General features: G+C 43.4%; 1 pseudogene; it reads left to right on the plus strand.

Annotated features, from left to right (window-relative positions):
- Nucleotides 1-1,936: 1,936 nt before the first annotated feature.
- The window catches only part of LOC147988214 (uncharacterized), a 71,169-nt pseudogene continuing 45,450 nt past the window's right edge, over nt 1,937-27,655 (plus strand).

Here is a 27,655-nt window from a genome sequence, read left to right on the forward strand (position 1 = left end):
TTGCACCCTCTACCTACACCTTTGATCCCAGCCCTATTTATAGGTTCTTCACCTGTTCCCTGCTGTTGATGTGTCTTTCTCGCATCTTTATTTTTGCTATTTGTACTAGCGGACAACATCGTCATTAATTGCAAGGTATTACAGATACATCCATCATACTCTATATGTGGTTTTTTTGTGGCAAGTACACGTGGTTGTCAATTTGTTTTTTTGTGGCAAATATAGTATAAATTATGCAAAAAATAATAATTCATATTAGCACTAGTGTTTGAGTACATTAAATTGACCACACGATTAACCTGCAAAATAATATGAAATTGACTACTATTGAAGACACCCCAGCTTCAAAGTTCCCATTTCTAACATCTACCAAGGTGCTTCCAGTCCATTCCCTAGGAGATGAACATGTCAATCACAAATTAAGTTTCCAGTTAGCTCTCTCAGAATTAATAGATCTGAATCGTTCTCAGGGTTATTACATGTCCAACAGTTGAATGGAGCAACACCCGAGCTTGGTACCTGACAAATAGTTACCACATGGGGGTCAACCAGTGATATGTGATACAATGACGACGATAGGCCAACTATATATCTAGCCAGATCTACTACTCGACAAAAGCTAACCGATGAGAACTAATTTTGTTTACTCATAGTATATGGCACCTAGAGATGGGTGATTTGAAAGGAAACATGCATTGTTTGACTTCACCCACCGTCGAAGGACATGCAAGCACGTTGATCAAATGTGGAATAGTGGGATTCTTCAAAAGAATGAAATAATCAACACTGAATTATGCAATGTATATCAACAGCTACAATGCCAAATAAATATCACATTTGATACTGTGGGTGTCCATATTTACCCCTATATATAAACTCGGTCAAACATTGTAAAGTTCAACTTGTGACAATCTTTATATGCACTATTCTATTTCGGAACGGAGTGAGTATGAGACAGTTCGAAAAATATAACAATATAACCCTTCAAAGTGACCACGACAGTTTACTTTTTAGCAAAAAACAGCAAAAATATGCAAAAAAAGAATAACAATACAAATTAATTCATATTGTTAAACACATGGTTGAGAAGATCATTCGGTTGGAGAGATATTAGATAGCTAGGCGCATAGGATATATTTGTAACCACTAGCTAGCTTATCTCTTGTATTCCTTTGTTCCCAAGTTGTATCTCCAACAACTCTTGTATGCGTATCAGGTTCGCACCCTGCCTATTTAACACGCAGCACGTCGCCCTAGATCGGGTAAGACGTTTCTGCCTGTCTCCGATTTCCTGATGCTGTGCCGATCCCGAGGAGATTATGTCACCTGTTTCTGGACACATGAAATAAGGCCCAATATTTGCACCGTTTTCTGCATCGTTTTCACCATTCGTGCCTGTTTCAGTGCCTGTTTCATCAACACAAGTCTCATGCAGAATATTAGCGGGATTAGTCAACATGTGATCATAATATTGTTCCGATCCCCCTCCGGATCTGTCGCAGCAGAAGCGGGCGCACCCGCAGGCGCACGTGCCGCAGCGTCCGCCTCTACGGGCGACACGAGACCGCCTCTCGCTGGTCGTGCCACGGACCTAGCGACGTGCCAACCACCTCCTGCCAACCGGCGATGCGGGGATGGCTCAGGCGACGCGCGATACCACGGCCAACCGGTATGCTACAAGCGGCGGACTCTGGGTCGCTCCCCCAGTGCGGGCCCTGGTGCGGCAACCGGTGCTGATCCGCCATCATTAGAGGATGATAGTCCGGTCCAGAGGGTCCAGAGGCCGGGATTCTCCGAGGCCTCCTCAGATGCAACAGTGCCGTCACGAGCCGCAGAAGATCCGCTCAAGATAACTCGCGCTGTTGTACCTGCGGGATCCTCCTCCGGATCAGTTTCGGCTGAAACTCCTGTGCAGGCGGCTGGATCTTCTGTCGCCATGGACTTGGCTGCGTCATCACCACGGCGCACACGACTGCAAAAAGGGGCAACACAACCTGTGAATTACAGACATATAGTCAAATATGGTATGATCTGTTCTACAGGTGAACCAAGTGAACCAAGTACAGTTGAAGAAGCACTTGGCGATGAAAAATGGAAGAAAGCTATGAATGAAGAGTACATGGCACTGAAGAAAAATAAAACATGGCATTTGGTTCCCCCACAGCAAGGTAAAAAATTGATTGACTACAAGTGGGTATTCAGGATTAAAAGAAAATCTGATGGAACCATTGATCGTTATAAAACTAGGCTTGTTGCCAAAAGTTTTAAACATCGGTATGGCATAGACTATGAGGACACATTTAGTCCCATTGTAAAAGCTGCTACCATCCGCCTTGTCATATCTATTGTTGTTTCCAGGGGCTGGAGTCTCAGACAGCTAGGTGTGCATAACGCATTCCTCCATGGTGTTCTGGAAGAGGAAGTGTACATGAAGCAACCTCCTGGGTTTGTAAGTAAAAGTGCTCCCTCTCATGTGTGCAAACTTGATAAAGCACTATATGGGTTAAAGCAAGCTCCAAGGGCATGGTATTCTCATCTCTGTCATAAGATGCAGGCACTTGGCTTTGTCCCTTCCAAGTTTGACACCTCATTGTTTATTTACAACAAGTCCAACACATGTATATTCGTCCTCATATATGTTGATGACATTATTGTGACAAGCTCATCTAATGAAGCAAACATAGGGCTCTTAAAAGGACTTGGGTGCAGATTTTGCCTTGAAGGATCTTAGAGACTTGCACTTCTTTCTTGGGATTGAGGTAAAGAGAAACAAGGATGGACTTCACCTCTCTCGAGAAAAGTATGCAACTGATATGGTAAAAAGGATTGGTTTGCAAGATTGTAAACCTTCACCTACTTCACTATCTAGTTCAGAAAAATTATCTCTCACAGAAGGGACACTCTTGAACCAAGAGGACAGCACAAGATACACAAATTTAGTGGGAGCATTACAGTATATTACTCTTACTAGACCTGACATTTCCTTTGAAGTTAACAAAGTTTGTCAGTTTCTTCATGCACCCACCACTGTTCACTTGACTGCTGCAAAACACATAGTTAGATATGTTAAAAACACCTTGAGCATTGGTCTAAATTTCAGCAAGTCACCCTCTACTCTGGTCAGTGCCTTTTCCAATTTTAATTGGGCAGGATGCTTGGATGACAGGTAATCAACTGGTGGGTTTGCTATATTCTTTGGACCTAACTTGATATCATGGTGTGCACAAAAACATGCCACTGTCTCCAGGTCAAGTACAGATGCAGAATACAAAGCATTGGCAAATGCTACAACAGAGATAATGGGTTCAGTCTATGTTGCAGGAACTTGGCGTGAAAACCACACAAGCTCCATGTTTGTGGTGTGACAACCTTGGTGCCACTTATCTCTCTGCAAATCCAGTTTTTCATGCTAGGAGAAAGCATATAGAAATTGACTTCCATTTTGTCAGAGAAAGAGTTGCTCAGAAGAAACTTGACTTTCGTTTTGTGCACTCTAGAGATCAAGTTGCAGATGGATTCACAAAGGCATTGCATGTATGAAGCTTTGGAGACTTCAAACATAATCTCAACTTGACCAAGCTGTGACTAAGGGAGGGTGTTAAACACATGGTTATGTGTCACGTATAGGAGGCTGAGAAGATCATTCGGTTGGAGAGATATTGGATAGCTAGGCACATAGGATATATTCTATTGTAACCACTAGCTAGCTTATCTCTTGTATTTCTTTCTTCCCAAGTTGTATCTCCAACAAACTCTTGTACGCATATCAGGTTCGCACCCTGCCTATTAAACATGCAGCACGTTGCCCTAGATCGGGTAAGATGTTTCCGCCTGTCTCTGATTTCCTGACGCTGCGCCGATCCCGAGGAGACTATGTCTCCTGTTTCTGGACACATGAAATAAGGCCCTATATTTGCAGCGTTTTCTGCATTGTTTTCACCATTTGTGCCTGTTTCATCAACAGAAGTCTCATGCAGAATATCAGCAGGATTAGTCAACAAGTGATCATCAATATTGTTCTGATCTCCCTCGGGATCTGTCGCAGCAGACGCGGGTGCAGCCACAGGCGCACGTGCTGCAGCGTCCGCCTCTGCAGGCAACACGAGGCCGCCTCTCGCTGGTCGCGCCACGGACCCAGCAACGTGCCAATCACCTCTCGCCAACCGGCGATGCGGGGATGGCTCAGGCGATGCGCGATACTGCCTCTTCCACAGTCCTCATGCGAGTGGGAATGGGAGCCACACAAAATATTGTTTCTTAATTGAAGAGAATTCGGTGTTTAGTACTCCCTTTGTTTTAAATAGTTGTACTAAATCAGCGACCCTTAATTTGGAATAGAGAGAGTAATTCTTTTGCCTTGCGTACTGCCTCTTCCACAGTCCAAAAGCTATCTTGGCTAATGCATTGTCTTACTGCAAACTCTGATGATGATTAGAAGGAAGACGATGATTACTTAGCAGCTGAGTCCTAACGTGGTTCGCATTCATGTGCACGTATCCCCTTGCATTTATTTTACCTCCACTTGGTGGAGCGGACAGCTTCTACTTGGTGGAGCTTCTTCTTCTTTAGATCACAAGGACTCACTCACGCCATTGTACCTACGCACATATATGTGTCTTAGGGTTTTTATGTTAATTGTATGTTCTATAGATGCAAATTAAATGCTGGTTAAAAATTGAATAGTTATTGAAATTGCAAAGGCTATACTTGTTTTGATTGTACAACTTCAACATATGGGAGGTAATCTCATCATCTCTAGAAATTTCATTTGGTTCATCAACAAAACACACTCTTACTAAACCATGCGTTGGATGATCTACCGCACATGCTGGTATGGGGTTTGGCACTGATAATTCCCAAGTGCAGGGAATCATCGTAGCAATTCCCAAAGGTGGAAGTGATAAGTATGGAGTGTCGAACCCACAAGGAGCTAAAGGTAAGATCGATATTCTCTCAAGTCCTATCTGCCACTGATACGACTCTACGTACACTGAACGTTTGCTTCCAACAAGAAACGAGAAATAAAACTACGTTGTGGGTATGAAAAGGATAACTTTGCATGGTATCGGAGAGATAAAATATAAAAGTAGGCGATGTTATCATAAAGTTAGAATATATTACAAAATATTATAAATAGCGAGTGTGGAATAATGGTGGATCGGTGTGCGGAATTGTCTTAGGCAATTGTTAACAAGACCGATAGTCATCATCGCAATTTCATATGAGGGAGAGGCATAAGCTAACATATTTATCTTCTTATATCATATGCACTTATGATTGGAAGTATAGCAAGCATCCGCAACTACTAAAGATCATTAAGGTAAAACCCAACCATAGCATTAAAGCATCAAGTCCCCTTTATCCCATACGCAACAACCCCCTTACTCGGGTTTACGCTTCTGTCACTCAAGCAACCCACTATAAGCGAATCATGAACGTATTACAACACCCTATAGCGGGAATCCCTCACGCTTGTGCGACACGGAGGGCACAATAGGACAACACCAAAACAAAACATACAACTCGTACCAATCTAGATCATCAATCAACCCAAAGACAAAGGATATCTACTCAAAACATCATAGGATGGCAACACATCATTGGATCATAATATGTGGCATAAAGCACCATGCTCAAGTAGGGATTACAGCGGGGTGAGGGAGAGTGGACCGCGTAAAAGAGGTGAGGATGGTGATGATGATGGCGATGTTGATGAAGATGATCACAGTGGCGATGATTCCCCTCCCAATGGCACTCCGGTGCCACCGAGAGAGAGGAGGAGAGGTTCTCCCCCTTGTGATTCCTACTCCATGGCCTCCACCTGGACGGGGAGAGGTTCTCCCTCTGGTCCTTGGCCTTCATGGTGATGATGGCCCCTCTGGGATCCTCCTCCATAGCCTCCAGTGATGATGGCCCCCTCCGGTCGGGTGCCAGAGAGGGCCTAGATTGATTTCTCGTGGCTACAGAGGCTTGCGGCGGCGGAACTTCCAATCTAGGTTTCTTTCTGAAAGTTTGGGTATAAATAAGAGTTGTTGGAGCCGGGAACAAGTCAGGGGGTCCCTGAGGCGGCCACGAGATAGGGGGGCACGCCCAGGGGATAGGGCGCACCCCTACCCTCGTGGTGGCCTCGGGACTCGCCTGGTCCATATCTGGTACTCCATGGGTTTCTTCTGGTCCAAAAACAATCTCCGTGAATTTTTAGGTCAATTGGACTCCGTTTGATTTTCCTTTTCCGTGATACTCAAAAACAAGAAAAAAACAGAAATTGGCACTAGGCTCTAGGTTAATAGGTCAGTCCCAAAAATCATATAAAACGGCATATAAAGGCCCATTAAACATCTAAGATGATAATATAATATCATGAATACTTCATAAATTATTGATACGTTGGAGACGTATCAGGCACCACTCTAAGACGACAAACTTAACGGAATTCAAGAACAACTCACAAGGCACCTGAGAGGGCAGTGGGAAAGGATCGACTCGGGCAATGTGTCGTGCCTCCACAAGACCAAGAGCCTGGTCGATTGAGGTAACACACCAAGACTGGGATACGCTGCCAGACAAGCAACACCAACACAGTTAGACCCATGATGCCCACCAAACCCGAGCATCGTCCAGGCCCCTGGAGCCCTAACATGGTAGGAAGCCACCTGGTCAATAAGGCGAGTCATGGGAATCTTTGGAGTCCATTGGAAATAGGCACCCACATTGACCGTGGAGCAACATCGAGGAAAACCCTAGCGCCTCAGCACCACATGTCGCAGCTGACCCTTTGTCAACTCTCTACCCCCCATGCCATTGCTAGCGGCAGCAGGGTCCCCCAACCACCTCCTTCTTCCCCTCCTGTCTTCCTCGGCTCCATGCTAGGCGAAGTGATTCAAGCCATGCTGATGTGTTGGCGGTAGATCTGGAGGAACAATGGGGTGTGTGTACCCGAAAGCATCATCTATGCTTTGGAGGTTGTATGTGTGTCTTGTGTGGTTACGAAAATGAAATTGTTATGGTGGTGGTTATGCACTCGTGCAAGGCGTCTTGGACGTCGTAGATACCTTAAGTGCTCTCTCGAAAGTAGGCCATGCAACAAGAGTATCACACGCATGCTGCATGTGGACACAAAGTTACGTGCAACCAATTGACTAGGACACGTGGGGTTCGTTGGTGTTTGGTTCAAGCGGAGACATACCAAGTGCCCCTCTTATCATAGATCGATGCTGCTTGCGCTTCCTTGGGTACGCGGTATGCCATCATGCGTTGTTTTTCTGGTTACTTTGGAGAGACATCTCAACGTAGTTATAGATATAAACAATGCATGAAATCTATTTAAGACAACCGCCAAGTATTCAACTTCAATATATAAGGATCATTAGTAATGCTCAAGTTATGGAAAGACAAACCTCTAGTAGCCATTCACTTTTTGTTCCATCATCCAATATTATCAAGCGCGTCATGTCTTCTTTAAACGAGCACTGGCCATCATTAATTGCTATAACTTTAAATAAGCCTTAGCCATCGCCAAGGACATCGTCTCTAGCTGCATAGAAAATGAAATCATCAAAATAGTGCTATCATGGATCATGAGTTTGCTTTATGTTACCATTTCACTCCATTTGACGGCCTCTTATTTATTCAAAATAGCAAAACTAAAACATTGACGCAACAACATATTCCACATAGTATGATACTCCTTTCATTCACCAATATCAGATGTTCTACTTCTACCTTTTCTTTGTTTTGGGTGTATAGATGTATTTAGTGTGTTTGTTCACTCATTTAAGTCGGTGTGTAGTTTATATTGAAATATCCAAAACATCTTATATTTGTGAACGTTGGGAATAGTACACAGAAAACATAGTTTTAAGATGACCGTAATAGAAATATTTGAGAAAGAAGAGGAATACACGGTAAACTGACATGATGCAGGAAACCTCCTGTTGTGTTTGGCCATGGATCTCGGAGGAGGAATTGCCGGGCGACGTTAACGCGCTGGCGACGGCGGCCTCGATGCGGCTTGCGTCGGGTGGCTAGATCTTCGATTTTGGACTGCATCAGTGATGGCGGTTCCTACTTTGGGTCGTTTGGCAGTGATGACTTCCCATTCATGTGGAGAAAAGTTTTGCATGCTCTGGCTATGGATCGGGAGCGGCAGCGATGGCTCCCCATCGGTCGCTCAAGAGGATGGGTATAGCTGGCTTCCCATGGACTAATTTGCAATTTCTTAAATTTCCAAGGGACTAATTTACAATTTCTTAAATTTCCAGGGTGTTGGGGATCGTAGCAGAAACTTAAAATTTTCTACGCATCACCAATATCAATCTATGGAGTAATCTAGCAACGAAGGGAAGGGGAGTGCATCTACATACCCTTGTAGATCGCTTAGCGGAAGCGTTGCAAGAACGTGGTTGGTGGAGTCGTACACGCGGCGATTCAGATCGCGGTCGATTCCGATCTAAGCGCCGAACAACGGTGCCTCCGCGTTCAACACACGTACAGCCCGGTGACGTCTCCTACGCCTTGATCCAGCAAGGGGAGAAGGGGAGGTTGGGGAAGACTCCGTCCAGCAGCAGCACGACGGCGTGGTGGTGGTGGAGGAGCGCGGGACTCCAGCAGGGCTTCGCCAAGCACTACGAGAGACGAGGAGGGAGAGGGGTAGGGCTGCGCCAACAGGGGAAGAACTTCGTGTGTTGGGCTGCCCCTTTGCCTCCACTATATATAGGGGGAGAGGGAGGGCTGCGCCCCCACCTAGGGTTTCCACCCCAAGGGGGGCGGCAGCCCTAGATCCCATCTAGGGTGGCGGCCACAAGGGGGAGAGGGGGAGGCGCACCTGGGGTGGGCCTTAGGGCCCATCTACCCTAGGGTTTGCCTCCCTCCCCTCTTGGAGGCGCCTTGGGCCTTGGTGGGAGGCGCCCCAGCCCACCTAGGGGCTGGTCCCTTCCCACTATTGGCCCATGTAGGCCTCTGGGGCTGGTGGCCCCACCTGGTGGACCTCCGGACCCCTCCGGTGGTCCTGGTACACTACCGGTGATGCCCGGAACACTTCAGGTGGCCAAAACCATACTTCCTATATATCAATCTTTACCTCCGGACCATTTCGGAACTCCTCGTGACGTCCGGGATCTCATCCGGGACTCCAAACAACATTCGGTAACCGCGTACATACTTTCCCTATAACCCTAGCGTCATCGAACCGTAAGTGTGTAGACCCTACGGGCTCGGGAGTCATGCAGACATGGCCGAGACAACTATCCGGTCAATAACCAACAGCGGGATCTGGATACCCTTGTTGGCTCCCACATGCTCCACGATGATCTCATCGTATGAACCACGATGTCAAGGATTCAATCAATCCCGTAAACAATTCCCTTTGTCTATCGATATGATACTTGCCCGAGATTCGATCGTCGGTATCCCGATACCTTGTTCAATCTCATTACCGGCAAGTCTCTTTACTCGTTCCGTAACACATCATCCCATGATCAACTCCTTGGTCACATTGTGCACATTATGATGATGTCCTACCGAGTGGGCCCAGAGATACCTCTCTGTTACACGGAGTGACAAATCCCAGTCTCGATTCGTGCCAACCCAACAGACACTTTCGGAGATACCCGTAGTGTACCTTTATAGCCACCCAGTTACGTTGTGACGTTTGGCACACCCAACGCACTCCTACGGTATCCGGGAGTTGCACAATCTCATGGTCTAAGGAAATGATATTTGACATTAGAAAAGCTTTAGCATACGAACTACACGATCTTTGTGCTAGGCTTAGGATTGGGTCTTGTCCATCACATCATTCTCCTAATGATGTGATCCCGTTATCAACGACATCCAATGTCCATGTTCAGGAAACCGTAACCATCTATTGATCAACGAACTAGTCAACTAGAGGCTTACTAGGGACATGGTGTTGTCTATGTATCCACACATGTATCTGAGTTCCCTATCAATACAATTCTAGCATGGATAATAAACGATTATCATGAACAAGGAAATATAATAATAACCAATTTATTATTGCCTCTAGGGCATATTTCCAACACAGGGTTGCCTTGTATTTCTGTTGGCCAATTAATATATCTGACGGTATCTTCGCAAACAAATCCTTTCTGCAAAGTAGCTAGATAATGTACAACTAAAACTGCCGCTTTGGTAGAAGTTTTGACAATTTATCCACACAACAAACTGGAATTCCAACTTATCCACGCGGCAGGGTGCGAGAGAGAACAGAGGAAACGGCCACCGCCTGATTTTGATCAAGTGAACCGTTACGCGCTTTAGTTTGTGCTGGCATATGTGCGTTAATTCGTCTCAACTCTATCTTCTCCATTTTTTCAGCAACCGAATAAGGAGATTGCAACCACACGATCTAAACCGGACAACATCCAAGTCGTTTGGTAATGTTGCAAAAAAAATGTTTCTTTTTTGAGCAAATGCAAAAAAACACGTGGTTTGGCTTTTCCCCTTTCATGCACCTCTAATTATTTTGTTTCTTCTTTACAATACGTCATTTTTGTACTTCCAAAATTTGTTGATAGTTAAAGCTTGTGTTCTTATCTGCTTAGGTTACTTCTTAGATAAACTAGGATCTGCTCATATGGAAAGCTAGCAAGTTCTTGAAGTGGACATCACAAAGGTGGGAATGGTATTGTTGCTCCATGCTCCAAAATTGCCTTTGCCGAGCGCGAGAGCTATAGCACAAATGAATGAAGAGTACATGGCACTTAAGAAAAATAAAACATTGCATTTGGTTCCCCCACAGCAAGGTAAAAATTTGATTGACTACAAGTGGGTATTCAGGATTAAAAGAAAATCTGATGGAACCATTGATCGTTATGAAACTAGGCTTGTTGCCAAAAGTTTTAAACATCCGTATGGCATAGACTATGAGGACACATTTAGTCCCGTTGTAAAAGCTGCTACCATCTGCCTTGTCATATCTATTGCTGTTTCCAGGGGCTGGAGTCTCAGACAGCTAGGTGTCCATAACGCATTCCTCCATGGTGTTCTGGAAGAGGAAGTGTACATGAAGCAACCTCTAGGGTTTGTAAGTAAAAGTGCTCCCTCTCATTTGTGCAAACTTGATAAAGCACTATATGGGTTAAAGCAAGCTCCAAGGGCATGGTATTCTCATCTCTGTCATAAGATGCAGGCACTTGGCTTTGTCCCATCCAAGTTCGACACCTCATTGTTTATTTACAACAATTCCAACACATGTATATTTGTCCTCATATATGTAGATGACATTATTGTGACAAGCTCATCTAATGAAGCAAACACAGGGCTCTTAAAAGGACTTGGGTGCAGATTTTTCCTTGAAGGATCTTGGAGACTTGCACTTCTTTCTTGGGATTGAGGTAAAGAGAAACAAGGATGGACTTCACCTCTCTCAAGAAAAGTATGCAACTGATATGGTAAAAAGGGTTGGTTTGCAAGATTGTGAACCTTCACCTACTTCACTATCCAGTTCAGAAAAATTATCTCTCACAGAAGGGACACTCTTGAACCAAGAGGGCAGCACAAGATACACAAATTTAGTGGGAGCATTACAGTATATTACTCTTACTAGACCTGACATTTCCTTTGAAGTTAACAAAGTTTGTAAGTTTCTTCATGCACCCACCAGTATTCACTTGACTGCTGCAAAACACATAGTTAGATATGTTAAAAACACCTTGAGCATTGGTCTAAATTTCAGCAAGTCACCCTCTACTCTGGTCAGTGCCTTTTCCAATTCGAATTGGGCAGGATGCTTGGATGACAGGAAATCAACTGGTGGGTTTGCTATATTCTTTGGACCTAACTTGATATCATGGTGTGCACAAAAACATGCCACTGTCTCCAGGTCAAGTACAGATGCAGAATACAAAGCATTGGCAAATGCTACAACAGAGATAATGGGTTCAATCTATGTTGCAGGAACTTGGCGTGAAAACCACACAAGCTCCATGTTTGTGGTGTGACAACCTTGGTGCCACTTATCTCTCTGCAAATCCAGTTTTTCATGCTAGGAGAAAGCATATAGAAATTGACTTCCATTTTGTCAGAGAAAGAGTTGCTCAGAAGAAACTTGACTTTCGTTTTGTGCACTCTAGAGATCAAGTTGCAGATGGATTCACAAAGGCATTGCATGTACGAAGCTTTGGAGACTTCAAACATAATCTCAACTTGACCAAGCTGTGACTAAGGGAGGGTGTTAAACACATGGTTATGTGTCACGTACAGGAGGCTGAGAAGATCATTCGGTTGGAGAGATATTGGATAGCTAGGCACATAGGATATATTCTGTTGTAACCACTAGCTAGCTTATCTCTTGTATTTCTTTCTTCCCAAGTTGTATCTCCAGCAAACTCTTGTACGCATATCAGGTTCGCACCCTGCCTATTAAACATGCAGCACGTTGCCCTAGATCGGGTAAGATGTTTCCGCCTGTCTCTGATTTCCTGATGCTGCGCCGATCCCGAGGAGACTATGTCTCCTGTTTTTGGACACATGAAATAAGGCCCAATATTTGCAACGTTTTCTGCATTGTTTTCACCATTTGTGCGTGTTTCATCAACACAAGTCTCATGCAGAATATCAGCGGGATTAGACAACAAGTGATCATCAATATTGTTCTGATCCCCCTCAGGATCTGTCGCAACAGATGCGGGTGCAGCCGCGGGCGCATGCGCTGCAGCGTCCGCCTCTGCAGGCGACACGAGGCCGCCTCTCGCTGGTCGCGCCATGGACCCAGCAACGTGCCAATCACCTCTCGCCAACCGGCGATGCGGGGATGGCTCAGGCGACACGCAATACTGCCTCTTCCACAGTCCTCATGCGAGTGGGAATGGGAGCCACACAAAATATTGTTTCTTAATTGAAGAGAATTTGGTGTTTAGTACTCCCTTTGTTTTGAATAGTTGTACTAAATCAGCGACGCTTAATTTGGAATACAGAGAGTAATTTTTTTGCCTTGCGTACTGCCTCTTCCACAGTCCAAAAGCTATCTTGGCTAATGCATTGTCTTACTGCAAACCCTGATGATGATTAGAAGGAAGACGATGATTACTTAGCAGCTGAGTCCTAACGTGGTTCGCATTCATGTGCACGTATCCCCTTGCATTTGTTTTACCTCCACTTGGTGGAGCGGACAGCTTCTATTTGGTGGAGCTTCTTCTTCTTTAGATCACAAGGACTCACTCACGCCATTATACCTACGCACATATATGTGTCTTAGGGTTTTTATGTTAATTGTATGTTCTATAGATGCAAATTAAATGCTGGTTAAAAATTGAATAGTAATTGAAATTGCAAAGGCTATATTTGTTTTGATTGTACAACTTCAACATATGGGAGGTAATCTCATCATCTCTAGAAATTTCATTTGGTTCATCAACAAAACACACTCTTACTAAACCATGCATTGGATGCTCTACCGCACATGCTGGTATGGGGTTTGGCACTGATAATTCCCAAGTGCAGGGAATCATCGTAGCAATTCCCAAAGGTGGAAGTGATAAGTATGGAGTGTCGAACCCACAAGGAGCTAAAGGTAAGATCAATATTCTCTCAAGTCCTATCTGCCACTGATACGACTCTACGTACACCGAACATTTGCTTCCTACAAGAAACGAGAAATAAAACTATGTTGTGGGAATGAAAAGGATAACTTTGCATGGTATCGGAGAGATAAAATATAAAAGTAGGCGATGTTATCATAAAGTTAGAATATATTACAAAATATTATAAATAGCGAGTGTGGAATAATGGTGGATCGGTGTGCGGAATTGTCTTAGGAAATTGTTAACAAGACCGATAGTCATCATCGCAATTTCATATGAGGGAGAGGCATAAGCTAACATACTTTCTCTTCTTATATCATATGCACTTATGATTGGAACTATAGCAAGCATCCGCAACTACTAAAGATCATTAAGGTAAAACCCAACCATAGCATTAAAGCATCAAGTCCCCTTTATCCCATACGCAACAACCCCCTTACTCGGGTTTACGCTTCTGTCACTCAAGCAACCCACTATAAGTGAATCATGAACGTATTACAACACCCTATAGCGGGAATCCCTCACGCTTGGGTGACACGGAGGGCACAATAGGACAACACCAAAACAAAACATACAACTCGTACCGCGTAAAAGAGATAAGGATGGTGATGATGATGGCAATGTTGATGAAGACGATCACCGCGACGATGATTCCCCTCCCGATGGCACTCCGGTGCCACCGAGAGGGAGGAGGAGAGGTTCTCCCCTTTGTGCTTCCTCCTCCATGGCCTCCCCCCTGGACGGGGAGAGGTTCTCCCTCTGGTCCTTGGCCTTCATGGTGATGATGGCCCCTCTGGGATCCTCCTCCATAGCCTCCGGTGATGATGGCCCCCTCAGGGAGGGTGCCAGAGAGGGCCTAGATTGATTTCTCGTGGCTACAGAGGCTTGCAGCGGTGGAACTTCCAATCTAGGTTTCTTTCTGGAACTTTGGGTATAAATAAGAGGTGTTTGAGTCGGGAACAAGTCAGGGGGGTCCCTGAGGCAGCCACGAGATAGGGGGCACGCCCAGGGGATAGGGCGCACCCCCACCCTCGTGGTGGCCTCGGGACTCCCCTGGTCCATCTCTGGTACTCCATGGGTTTCTTCTGGTCCAAAAACAATCTCCGTGAATTTTCAGGTCAATTGGACTCCGTTTGATTTTCCTTTTCCATGATACTCAAAAACAAGGAAAAAAACAGAAACTGGCAATAGGCTCTAGGTTAATAGGTCAGTCCCGAAAATCATATAAAACGGCATATAAAGGCCCATTAAACATCTAAGATGATAATATAATAGCATGAATACTTCATAAATTATAGATACGTTGGAGACGTATCAGGCACCACTCTAAGATGACAAACTTAAAGGAATTCAAGAACAACTCACAAGGCACCTAAGAGGGCAGTGGGAAAGGATCGACTCGGGCAATGTGTCGTGCCTCCACAAGACCAAGAGCCTGGTCGATTGAGGTAACACACCCAGACTGGGATACGCTACCAGACAAGCAACACCAACACAGTTAGACCCATGATGCCCACCAAATCCGAGCATCGTCCAGGCCCCTGGAGCCCTAACATGGTAGGAAGCCACTTGGTCAACAAGGCGAGTCATGGGAATCTTTGGAGTGCATTGGAAATAGGCAACCACATTGACCGTGGAGCAACATCGAGGAAAACCCTAGCGCCTCAGCACCACATGTCGCAGCTGACCCTTTGTCAACTCTCTACCCCCCATGCCATTGCCAGCGGCGGCAGGGTCCTCCAACCACCTCCTTCTTCCCCTCCTGTCTTCCTCGGCTCCAAGCTAGGCGAAGTGATTCAAGCCATGCTGATATGTTGGCGGTAGATCTGGAGGAACAATGGGGTGTGTGTAGCCGAAAGCATCGTCTATGCTTTGGAGGTTGTATGTGTGTCTTGTGTGGTTACGAAAATGAAACTGTTATGGTGGTGGTTATGCACTCGTGCAAGGCGTCTTGGACGTCGTGGATACCTTAATTAAGTGCTCTCTCGAAAGTAGGCCATGCAACAAGAGTATCACACACATGCTGCATGTGGACACAAAGTTACGTGCAACCAATTGACTGGGACACGTGGGGTTCGTTGGTGTTTGGTTCAAGCAGAGACATACCAAGTACCCCTCTTATCATAGATCGATGCTGCTAGCGCTTCCTTGGGTATGCGGTATGCCATCATCCGTTGTTTTTCTGGTTACTTTGGAGAGACATCTCAACATAGTTATAGATATAAACAATGCATGAAATCTATTTAAGACAACCGCCAAGTATTCAACTTCAATATATAAGGATCATTAGTAATGCTCAAGTTATGGAAAGACAAACCTCTAGTAGCCATCACTTTTTGTTCCATCATCCAATATTGTCAAGCGCGTCGTGTCTTCTTTAAACAAGAACTGGCCATCATTAATTGCTATAACTTTAAATAAGCCTTAGCCATCGCCAAGCACATCGTCTCTAGCTGCATAGAAAATGAAATCATCAAAATAGTGCTATCATGGATCTGAGTTTGCTTTATGTTACCATTTCTCTCCATTTGACGGCCTCTTATTTATTCAAAATAGCAAAACTAAAACATTGACGCAACAACATATTCCACATAGTATGATACTCCTTTCATTCACCAATATCAGATGTTCTACTTCTACCTTTTGTTTGTTTTGGGTGTATAGATGTATTTACTGTGTTTGTTCACTCATTTAAGTCGGTATGTATTTTATATTGAAATATCCAAAACATCTTATATTTGTGAACGTTGGGAGTAGTACACAGAAAACATAGTTTTAAGATGACCGTAATAGAAATATTTGAGAAAGAAGTGGAATACACGGTAAACTGGCATGATGCAGGGAACCTCCGGTTGTGTTCGGCCATGGATCTCGGAGGAGGAACTGCCGGGCGAGGTTAACGCGGTGGCGAAGACGGCCTCGATGCGGCTTGCGTCGGGTGGCTAGATCTTCGATTTTGGACTGCATCAGTGATGGCGGTTCCTACTTTGGGTCGTTTGGCAGTGATGACTTCCCATTCATGTGGAGAAAAGTTTTGCATGCTCTGGCTATGGATCGGGAGCGGCAGCGATGGCTCCCCATCGGTCGCTCAAGAGGATGGGTATAGCTGGCTTTCCATGGACTAATTTGCAATTTCTTAAATTTCCAAGGGACTAATTTACAATTTCTTAAACCGGACAACATCCAAGTCGTTTGGTAATGTTGCAAAAAAACATGTTTCTTTTTTGAGCAAATGCAAAAAAAAACACGTGGTTTGGCTTTTCCCCTTTCATGCACCTTTAATTATTCTGTTTCTTATTTACAATACGTCATTTTTTTACTTCCAGAATTTGTTGATAGTTAAAGCTTGTGTTCTTATCTGCTTAGGTTACTTGTTAGATAAACTAGGATTTGCTCATATGGAAAGCTAGCAAGTTCTTGAAGTGGACAGCACAAAGGTGGGAATGGTATTGTTGCTCCATGCTCCGAAATTGCCTTTGCCGAGCACGAGAGCTATATCGCAAATGATATATGTCGTTATTTGCGAGCGTTACGACGTCAATCGCCTCCAGGAGCGTCCAGCGGCCCAGCCCATTGATTGGAAGTATTCCCAATGGTTTTGAGAAGTTTTAAGATTTTTTTCTTCTTTGTGTTCTTTACCCTATTCTTGTGAACGAATTTCTATTTCTTCATTTTCTTTTTCTACTCTGGTTTGTTTTTATTTTTTGTTTTCCTTTCATCCCTTTTAATTTTTCTTCTGAAATACGTGACTTTTAAAAAACAATTTACCAGTTCTTTTTTGTTTTCCTTCCAGTTTTTTCACCTTTTCTGTTTTTGTTTCTATTTTATTTTCTTCTCTTTGATGTTTTTCTAATTCCAAAATTGCAATAAATTATCGAAATTTTCAAAGTGTTCCACATTTTAAGAAAATATTCACGTTTTAAGAAAAAGTTCATGCTTTAAAAAAATTGTTTTAGCAAAATATCGGAATTTTGAAAAAATAACAAGTTCATGAAATTTTCAAAAAACGATAACAGTTTTCAAAAATTGTTAGACATGTTGAAAATTATTAGCGGTTTTAAGAAAAAATTCACCGTATAACATAAAATGATCACTGTGTAATTAAAAATTGTTGACCATCTATTAAAAAATTCATCTTACACAAATAAAATGTTCATCATATATTAAATAATTGTACAGTGTGTATTTCGAAAAATTGTTCACCATATGTTAAAAACCGTTTATTTCATGTAAATAAAATGTTCATCATATTGTTAATTAATTTTTCACTGTGTATTGTTCAAAATGAATTGAAAGAATGTTCAAAATGAATTTTTCACTGTGTATTTTTCACTGCCTCAGGTCAGTAGGTGCTCTCTCCTTCTACCAAATCCTACAACTTCCGTTGATTGATGCCATGCCACGGATGAAGAAAACTGGCTTGCTCCTGATTTTACACCGATTTCAGGGGCAGGGCGAGGATTCGGAGGAGAGCAGAGCCATAATGACCAACACCCGCACACCACCTGTTCGATGAAATGCCCACAACACGCCGTAGTGACGTTTTCTTCTCCTCTCTTCGCGGTTGCTCGCCGGTCCACGCTGCCATCATCAATGTTGACAAGTGACCATCTAAAAGGTTGTCCGAGAAGGCATATGGCTCAATCCCGAATCTGGTTTATGCGCTCTCATACACCTTTAGGTTTTTTCCCCTTCTTTACAATAATAGGTCATTTTTGTGTAGTTTAAAAACCTCCTTATATATAGATAAAAGATTACGTTCTTATCTACAATGTTACTCGTTATAGAAACTGCTGATTTCAAACACTAGCAACTTCTTGACATGGACAAGACAGAAATGGAAATGCTATTAGTTAAAGGGCACTGATTACCCTGTATCATTTAATCATTCCTCCTGTGGCAGTAGGCTATTATTCTAGTGCTCCAATCTTTATACTCCACATGCTTTCCCTACAGGTATGAAGGTCAACGTGACATCCTGTCCAACCAAACATATAATCTTGACCAACTCGCTTTGGCATCAGACAGAATTAAAGATGCTCAACACACTATATGTTGCCTTAGTTTCCTATCTAGTTCATGACAGATTCTTATTGTGGCACCCAAACTTATGTTGAATTGTTTTTCATTTAACAGATGACTGCAATGAAAGCTGCCAATAAAGAACTGAAAGGGATGATGAAGACTGTCAGGATTGAAAATATAGACGTGTGCAGCATCATTGTTCATGTTTTCAAGATCTTCAGCTTATTTTGTTTGAATTACATATGAATCCGTACCTGCTTTCATAATCCGCAGAGCATGCAAGACGAGACGATAGATGTTATGGATGTGAGCAGTGAAATACAAGGAACTCTAGGTAGAAGCTACAATGTCCCAGATGACATTGATGAGGAGGAATTTATTTGTAGTTGGCTATTCTTAGATGACTCAAACACCAGGTATTATCACCTTAAAGTTACTGAATCAAATAGTTTCCCTTACAGTGGTACTTAGGTCCATGATTTCACTGCTCACATCAATTTAAATTCTGTAGTTGAATTCAATCCAGCAATTCTCAGTTTTTATCAGTTCTTAGGTCCATGATTTTACCTAAAACGTTTCTTTGGCACTTTGTCATAATCCCTGCACTATTTATTAATGTACATACAAGACAGTTCTTTGTTTGCTGCGCTCATTTTATATGTTGAAAAATGCAGAGCTCAATGCTTTGGAAGCTGATGGACTTCAAATCAAATTCAGTCCCATCGTACCTCTAACCAAATAAAACATATCTTGATTTTGAGCTTAACTTACCTGCTTCACCAAGTGGTCATGCAGCAGTCATGGAAAACTGGCAGCAGGTAGTTAGGTATGCCAATTGCAAGACTGACTAGTTTCTGCTATGTTGATTATGGTGTTGATTTCCTGAGAAAGAAATCGATGGTTCATGCCATTTCCCATGCAATCAGTGTGCGTGAAGTTGTAAAACGGCTTCTTTATCTCGTCACATGATCTAAATGACAGGCTAGATACGTGCGATCATTATGGAAGTATTTCCTAACCTAAAAATTGTGTATTTCGGGTTTAATTTCATGTCAAGTACCTATATTGTTGGTGTGAACAACTGAGCTTATCCTAGCTTGATATTACCAGCAAAAACAACTCACGGGAGGACATGCAAACCACTTTAATGCCAAACATGTACCATATGATGGATTTGATCCTGAGCTTTTGGAACAATTACCGTTGTCTCGGTCCTATCATACCACATCACATACTTTGCTTCATTTCAGTTTCAGTGAACGTCTATGCTTGTGTCCCAACTAGTAAACTAATTTGTTGTGCTTGCTTTCCTCTGCTTGTGCAGGAAGATGAACTAGGACTGCCTGCAGTACCACACACGTCAATTCGTATCTGAAATTAACAAAAACAAGCTATGGTGTAGGTTTGATCTTGCTGGAATTTAGTCTATTTTGGGCAGCCCAATAACTATTTCAGAAATTTCTAATAAATCCTAGATGCCCACTTAGCCCATTTATGCAAGGCAAGTGATACTACTAAAGTTTAGTCCCACGTTGCTAATTTAGTGGGAGTTGGACCTCCTTATAAGGGAGGTTCTTTCCCCACTTGTACGAGCATGAGAACAAGAGGGATATCCACGCGTGCTCCTCCGCCGCCCGCCTCGTCACGACGCGCCGCGCCGCGCCGCGGGTTGCGGGAATGAGCCGAGCCGATATCTAAATTTTTGCCACACACTCTTCGTTTCGCCTCCCGGCGTTGCCCTCTCGCCTCCTTCTCTTGCGCCTATAAAAGGGAGGTCGCTCCTCCCAGAGAGATGCACCAGAACCTCTTCCTCCTCTCTCCACAAGTTCCTGAGCACTGCGCTGCTGCTACAATCTTCCCCATCCTGGCTTGCGGCGTGCACCGCAGGTCGGGACAGTAGGCCTCCGAAATCGCACCTTTTGAGTCCTGTACGGGAGAAGGGTGATAAGGTTTCTGGGGAGCGCTCAGCGCGACTACTGGCTGCTTCATCACGGGCGATCCGGTCACCGATGACTTCTTCCCCGACGTCCACGATCTCCTCGACGACATGGCAGGCGAGGACACCGACTCCAAGTCAAGCACTTCCAGTGCTGCTGTCCCGTACGTGTTCTTGCTCTTTCTGTTAGATGTCATGACAGAGTTCTTTGCTCTACTTTCCGTCCTACATGTGTTAGGTTCTACTTCATATATGCAACTTCATCTAGTGTCTGTTCTAGATGTGTTTAGTTCAAGTTCATATATGCAGATGCTCTTTACATTCTCTCTGTCCAAACACATGACTTGTTTTATCTCTACTATATTAGTCATGCTTTATCTAGTATTTCTGTTAATAAAATCATTCGGTAAATTGCTCATATTTCCAACAATCCAAAACCTTATTATAGGCAATTTACCCCGAGTGGTTTTGCTGCTTCCATGAGACCTCCTATGTTTGAGGATATCCACTATAAAAGGTGACGCGTGAGAGAAGTCTTATGGTTTCAAACCATGAGTTGCTATGACGCCACTCTCGGCAAACCTGAAGGAGAGCTTGATACTCAACAGGCACAAGCTTTTCAGAAAATTGATACTCTGTTTAAGGCTGCTCTCTTGAGTGTTCTTGGTGAGAATATAGTTGATGCTTATGCGTCAATTGATAATGGAAAAGATATGTCGGTTGCACTCGAGGCCAAGTTTGGGGTCTTGGATGCTGGCACTGAGCTGTACATCATGGATCAATTCTATGATTACAGGATGACTGAAGAGCGCTCCGTGGTTGAGCAAGCTCATGAGATACAGTCATTTGCTAGAGAACTTGAGCACTTCAGTTGTATGCTACCAGACAAGTTTGTTGCCGGAGGTATCATCACTAAGCTTCCTCCTTCATGGAGGAACTTTGCTACCTTGCTGAAGCATAAGAGGCAGGAGTTTTCTGTCCCGGATCTCATTGGCACTCTTGATGTGGAAGAAAAGGCAAGAGCAAAGGACACACGTGCTCGAGGTATTGAGGGAGGATCTAGTGCCAATGTGGTACAGAAGCAGAACTTCCAGCCCCACAAGTTCATGAACAAGGGTAAGTTTGATGGAAAAGCAATGTTTGATGGGAAAAACAAGGCTGTGCAACACACGAACTTCAAGAAGAAGAATGGCAAGAAGAAAGGTGCTTGTCATGTGTGTGGGGATCCTGATCATTGGGCTCCTAGTTGCCCTCACTACTAGGAAAAGAGCTATAGATGGAATTGACACCAATGACGCACCAGACATGTGGTGCGCCATTACTATATACTAATGGCGCACCATTTGTTGGTGCGCCATTAGTGGAAGACACTAATGGCGCACCAGGCAAACGGTGCGCCACTAGTAACAAAATGTTTTTTTTCTTCATTTTTTCAAACATAGTAATGGCGCATCCGGGCAGAGTGCGCCATTAGTAGTTAGAACTACTAATGGCGCACTAGCCATAGAGTGCGCCACTACTGTATTTTTTTTTTACTTTTTTGCAAAACTACTAATGGCGCACCGTTGCATAGTGCCCCATTACTAGTTTAAACTAGTAATGGGCACTTTTTTTTACTTTTTGATATCATGAATATTTTTAAATTTCATGGGCACTTTTTGAATTCATGAATATTTTTTTTCAAATTTGATGATATTTTTTCATATTCCATATGAAAAAATATTGAATATTCATGAGGACACTCGATCTCGATCCCCCTTCCTCTCGATAGCTATCCCCCTCGCCAGATCCCCCTCGCTGCCGAGCACCCCCCCCCCCCCGCACCCTCCCCCCGCTCCACCGCCGCCGACGACCCCCCGCACCCTCTCCCGCTCCACCGCCGCCGACGACCCACCGCACCCTCCCCCGCTCCACCGCCGCCGATGACCCCCCGCACCCTCCCCCGCTCCACCGCCGCCGTCGACCCCCTGCACCCTCCCCCGCTCCACCGTCACAAATGAATGCAACTAAAAATCCAAAAAAACAAATTTGTTTATATTTTCAAATAACAAATTTGATGATATTTTCAAATAATAAATTTGATGATATTTTTCGATTCATAAATATTTTCAAATAACAAATTTGATGATATTTTTAAAAAATTATTACTGTTTTAATAAAAAAATATTACTGTTTCATATTCATATGCATTTTCTAAAAAATTATTAGATGCAACAAATAATAATAATAATAATAATAATAATAATAATAATAAATTACTTATGCAAAAAAAGGTTACTTATGGCGCACCTCTGGGTGGTGCGCCATTGCTATCAAAAAAAAGATTACTTATGACGCACCGCTCTGGGGTGCGCCATTGCTAATTCGACTGATCCCTTTGTCCCTCCCTCGCCAGATCCACTTCGATCCCCCCCTCGCCACACCCTCACGCGCGCCCCCTCCTTCCGCCGCCCGACCGACGCCATAGCCGCGCCACCGTGCTCGCCCTCTCCCCCGCTCGCCTTCTCCGCCAGATCCCGAGCCTCGTCGCCGTGTTAGCCGCGGCCATCACCGTCCCCGCACCTCGGCGGCAAGTCCACGAGCTCCACTTCGTCCTCCCCGACCCCGGCCTCGAGCTCGTCTTCGCTGCATCGCCCTCGTCTTCCCCCTCGGGCACCGCCACCCTCTGCTGCTACTAAGCTCTCGCCGGCCTCCTTGTGCCACCAGGTGAGCTTCCCCTCTCCCCATGCTGCTCTCCTATTCCACCTGGTGCACCGTCGAGGTTTCCAATTGAAACATGTTCAACAATTGAAACAAGTTCAGAAATGTACAGTCTTAGTTAAAGTAATTCAGATGTTTGGGCTTGAACTTGGAGTAGAAAATCTACTGTAAATTCAGATGGTTACTGAATTCAGTTTGAGTCTGCTACTGTACATTGTTATTGACAGTAATCTTCAGTTTTTTCTCTTCAGTTTGCTACTGCATTCAAGCAAGATCTATAGGCTTCCTTGCAGATTAACTGAAGCAAGATCTATAGAATTTTCTTAAACTTGTAAATGCATGCCTTATTACTGTCCTAGTAGATTGCATTGACTGTTCCAACCAAGGTAGTATGGGTGACATCTGTACCTAAGTCTACTTTGAAATATTCAGCTAACAACTAAGTTTGATCATTGGTGGTGTCTGGCTAGCTAGTACCCCAAATAACTATTCTGCTCTTAGTTCCATGTTACTGAAGTTGCGTTGTTTATTTAAATGTAAACAACAGAAACCAGCAGAATTTGAAATTCAAGTGCTCCTGAAGTGTTCCAGGATTCTGGTTTTTTGACTTGGGGATCTGTTGTTTCTAAATAAACCAGCAGAAATCAAATGCCATTGTTATTCATTAAAAAAACTAATTATTACTGAACAAGAGGAAACAAAATTTTATGTTATGTTTCATGAACTAAATAGTCCTACCTTCGAAAATATTCATCTCAGCTTGGAGTATTACATTGTAAATCACAGTGCTATTTTGTTTTAAGGGAAAAGTATATTTAGATCGCATCAATTTGTAGTTTGTGTTTTTATTTGTTCCTGATTTGAGGTTGTGGCTTTGGCATTCTTCTGCTCCTTACATCTATCACTATCGTATATGTCAAACTTGAGATCAAGCAAATAACTATTCTGGATACTCCTGTTTACTTCATGCTGAGAACTTCAGCTTTTTCAAGTTGCTGGACTATATGTTCATTGGTACTACTTGTGATGCTGCTCCTGTACTACTTGGGAATTTTGTCAACTTGTGATGCTGCTGCTGTACCCCGAGAGGCCCTTGAGTTTGCCGGAATGTCGATTAACTTCCGTTCCGGCAAATTCGGGTACTCCATATGTCCTATTTTCAGCAAAGGTCATGCCGAAATTTTTCGTGAATTTTAGCATGACTTTGCTAAAAATAGGACATATGGGGTACTTGCGACTAATGCATGGGCCGGGGTATCTTAGTACTTAGTTAAGTAGGATCAACTGCCCCGCCATTCTTGCTGCATTAAACCATAGGTGGCAATAGAGCCAAGTGATTAGGCCCAACTTAGAATTCTCGTTAGCATCGATAAACCCTAGATGATAAACCCAACATAGGTGGCAATAGAGCCAAGTGATTAGTGCCAAGTGATTAGGCCCAACCTAGGGTGCCTCGGCATCGATAAACCCTAAATGATGAAAACTTAACTTGGCTTCTATAGGGTGCCTCGGTGTCGATGAGAACCTAAATGATGTACGCTTAGGCTTTTAGGGTGCCTCGGCGTCGACAAAACCTAAATGATGAAAGCTTAGGCTTTTAGGGTGCCTCGACGTCGACAAACCCTAAATGATAAAACCTTTGCTTTTAGGGTGCCTCGGTGTCGATAAGAACCTAAATGATGAAAGCTTAGGCTTTTAGGGTGCCTCAGCGTCGACAAACCCTAAATGATAAAAGCTTAGCTTTTAGGATGCCTCGATGTCCACAAACCCTAAATGATGTAGTTTTGAATTATGAACGTAGGATATGTCATCATCATCATCGGACGACGGAAGTCTCCTGGGGGAGTGCGACTGGTGCCACGACGATCGAGGTCTATGCGACATGCCTCACCTGGACGATGATCGGTGCTTCAGCATTAAGCTCGAGGAGACCTTCGAAGTTGAAACGGTACACAACGACGACAAGTGTTATTTTCATAATTAAGCATGACTTCAACTATTTCAACGTGTAATTTTCATCTTTTACAATTCAAGTATAGCTTATCCCATGCCATGCAAGACGCTATGTCTTGGAGATGATGGATTTTGAAGACCATGAAATTTCTGAAACAAAGAAAATTCACCTAAGGACTCATCACGATGTGGACTTTGAAGTAAATCTATATAATTCTGAGAGCATAACCCATTTTGGTTGCAAAAATTGGGAAGCATTTTGCAAGATGTATGGTTTTGATGAGGGTATGCTTATCACCATGGATCTTGGTAATCCTGACATCAACCAAGACAATATGGACATTTGGGTCCTTGTTGATACGCCTCCAGTTCTACCGCTATGTGAGTTTCTCAAACATAGTTATTAGCTAATTTATATTGTTTATTTCAAAATAGTTGACAGCTTATTTCCATTGACAGCTTATTTTTATTGTTCAAAGAATGTGCGGGAGATGGTAGACAAAACCCACTACACCGATGGCTCCGAATTAACAACTTACAAGGAGAAAAATCATCTGGTCGAATTTTGTACTGACATTGAGAATTACAATATCCACAATCAAACTCCTCAACATTATGGTAAATACGTGCCACTAGTGCATGTGTTCAACTACGGTAACTACCATGGAGATACCTTGATAAGATTTTTACTATTACGACATCCGTGCATCTTTTGCATACTTCTAAAACTAGTACATCATTGCTAACTATGAAGTTATTACTATGTTTTTCAACAGATAATCCCAGAGAATTGTGTGCCTCATATGATGTATCAGAAAGGTAGTCTTAATGTTTTGAACATACAGCCAGGTCATCCTACGAATCTCAACTGTCCATATGAGATTTCTAAAAGAAGTGGAGACATGAAAATCAAAGGATGGAAAAAATGTATGGACAGTCATAAGGAGCTTCTTGGAAGCAAAAGGAAGCAAAGCACAAGAATTGGAGACAGGATGTTCTCCATTCTCCATAATGGAGAGTCAGGGTCTATATTGTTTTATGCTATTTTAGCTTACATAGGGTATTTAGGTCCTGCCTAATACTGATGATCATGTGCTAAGAACAATTAAGTAGGGTTGGTTCGATGACTATCAAGATGATGATCGTATGACTTGTTATGAATAACGAGTAGAAGTTGTATGATGATGATGATTAGTAGGATTTGTTAGGATTAGTATTACTTCCGACAAACTCGATACTCGCGGTCTCGAGACTTGTAATGTTTTATCTTTGTTCGGTCTTTTGAATTCGGAGACTAATATGATGAATTGTATTCGGAGACTAATCTTCTATTGTATTCGATGAATCTGCTGTTACTGTGTGCTACTGTCTATATTCTGTCCAATAATATATTTTGTAACCTATGCAAAAATCAGAAAAGTAAAAAAAATAAAACCTAATATTCATACTAATGGCGCATCACTACAGAGTGCGCCATTAGTATGCCAAGTATACTAATGGCGCATCCATCCGCAGTGCGCCATTAGTGTGCCAAAGCACATGGTTAAATATGGCCCCTGGGAGGCATACTAATGGCGCATGGTGTTATATACTAATGGCGCACTGGGTGGTGCGCCATTAGTATACCAGATACTAATGGCGCACCAGTAGAGCGCCATTAGTAATAAATACTAGTGGCGTGATACTAATGGCGCACCAGTGATGCGCCATTAGTAGGCAAAACTGGTGCGCCATTAGTAGGCCTTTTCCTAGTAGTGCCTAATCGCTATGACAAGCGTCATCCTGGGAAAGGCGGCAAGACCGCTAATGTTGTCATTGGAGACACTGACATGAAGGATGCTGGGTATGGTATATTTCCCACTATTCTTTCAGTATGTCATTCTCCTGACTGGTTGATTGACACGGGTGCTAATGTGCATGTATGCGGTGATATTTCCATGTTTTCTTCTTATCAGACCGCAGGGACTTCAACCGTGCTGATGGGCAACGGTTCAAGTGCTTCTGTTCGTGGTGTTGGCACGGTCGATCTGAAGTTTACTTCGGGGAAGATCGTGCGGCTAAAGAACGTGCATTATGTCCCCTCCGTTAATAAAAATCTTGTTAGCGGATCTCTTCTGTGTAGAGATGGCTACATGCTTGTCTTTGAGTCGAATAAATTTGTAATATCCAAGTATGGAACCTTTGTTGATAAAGGCTATGAGTCAGGAAGCTTGTTTCGTTTATCCTTATCAGACGTTTGCAATAAAGTTGTTAATCATATTTGCAACAATAGTGAATCCAATGTGTGGCATTCACGTCTTTTTCATGTTAACTTTGGTTGCATGTCGCGACTAGCGAAGTTGAACTTAATCCCTAGTTTGACCACCGTCAAGGGATCTAAGTGTCAAGTGTGTGTGCAAGCTAAGCAACCTCGTAAGTCTCACATGACTGCGGAAATAAGAAATCTTGCACCACTAGAGCTCTTACATTCGGATCTATGTGAAATGAATGGTGTGTT

Source organism: Triticum urartu, chromosome 1A (genome assembly GCF_056163025.1).
Source record: "Triticum urartu cultivar PI428250 chromosome 1A, HENAU_Tu73, whole genome shotgun sequence".
In the NCBI taxonomy this organism is placed as follows: Eukaryota; Viridiplantae; Streptophyta; class Magnoliopsida; order Poales; family Poaceae; genus Triticum; species Triticum urartu.